Source organism: Leptonychotes weddellii, unplaced genomic scaffold, assembly GCF_054177405.1.
Source record: "Leptonychotes weddellii isolate Sample4059 unplaced genomic scaffold, ASM5417740v2 HiC_scaffold_1384, whole genome shotgun sequence".
Lineage (NCBI taxonomy): Eukaryota > Metazoa > Chordata > Mammalia > Carnivora > Phocidae > Leptonychotes > Leptonychotes weddellii.
The window spans coordinates 9,086-10,581 of NW_027718504.1; the positions used below are offsets into that span (position 1 = coordinate 9,086).

Sequence of the window (1,496 nt, forward strand, 5' to 3'; positions counted from 1 at the left end):
TTATTTGTTACAAAAGCCATTTTATTCAAATATTTCTATTAATGCAACTCTTTACCGAACTCAATTGTTTTGTTTCAAACACAATAAGTTGATTGATGATTTAATGGCTGATTTTTAAAATAATTTATGTCTCTAAATAGACATTCTGCATAGCTGAAGAAAGCTTCAAGCCAGGGACTTTGATTTCCATGCTAGAACTGGTTTTAGATATGAAGTGTGACAGTGATATTTCTTAAACTATTTTGATATTAGGTGCTTTGCCAAGGTCTTCTTTATAGCCCCAACAACCTCCTTGTTTCTAAGGCTACAAATTAAAGGGTTCAGCATGGGGGTGAGGATAGTATAGATCATGGAGAGGCCTTGATCCAGTGCTGGAGTGTGTGAAGAGCCAGGTGTCATGTACACCACTATTGCTGGTACCAGGTAGAGACTCACTACAAAAAGGTGAGAAGAGCATGTGGACAGGGATTTTTTCCTCCCCTAAGGAGAGTTTATTCTGAAAACAGTGAAGAAAATTCGAATATAGAAAATCATTATTAAGCTAATGGGGGTGAGTATAAATATGATACTTACCATAAAAAACACCATCTCATAATCTGAAGTGTCCTCACAGGATAGCTTGTATCTCACTGAAGAAGTGATTTATTTTCTTCAGACCCCAGACAGGAAAATGCATGGTGTAGATGGTTTGAATGAGTGAATTTATAGCAGCCCCAGTCCATGATGTCACTGCCATTAGCAAGCAGACTTTAGGGTTTATGATGATTGTGTAGTGAAGGGGGTTATAAACAGCCACAAATCGGTCATAGGACATAAAGGTTAGGAGGAGACACTCAGCACCACCTAGAGTCAGGCAGTAGAACATTTGGACTCCACAGCCAATGCAAGAGATGCTGTGCTTCCCTAAGGAATGGTTGATGACAATCTTAGGAACCAAGCTGAGCTCATTTCTGTTTCCAACAACTTCCTAAACATTTCCACCAGCTATCCTGACAACACTTTCAATTTATCATGCCAAAACTGATCTCAGCCCCCATCTCTTATATTTGATTATTTCTGTCATTACCACTTCATTACCATAAACATTCAGGCTTAACCCTTGAGGTCATTTTTGATTTCCTCATTTTCTATGTTTAATCAGTTACTTGGCCCAGCCATACTAAACTATCAGTGTCTCTAAGACACATATCTCCTTTCCAAACCTATTCTTTCATTCAATTTTAAGATTTCAATGCCCATTGTCCCGACTTTCTAGTCTTTTTTTCTTTTCAAACCATAATCATCTTGAGACACATCTATGATCAAATCACTCTATGGGGCAACTTTTGAAATGTTCTCCATGAACTAGTGAATTAAGCTTAATAATACTAATATTGGTATGTAAATACTTAACAAGTCTGTGACTACTTTACCTGGTCTTTTTTCTTTTTCTTTCTTTATAACAAATTTTTTTTTCCCTTACAATAACTTAAACTATAATCATCTGAAAGGTCACC

At 36.7% G+C, this 1,496-nt stretch overlaps 1 pseudogene; it reads right to left on the reverse strand.

The window, feature by feature from the left end:
* Positions 1-237: 237 nt before the first annotated feature.
* Positions 238-967, reverse strand: LOC102747838 (olfactory receptor 2T27-like; annotated as a pseudogene).
* Between the last annotated feature and the right edge of the window lie 529 nt (positions 968-1,496).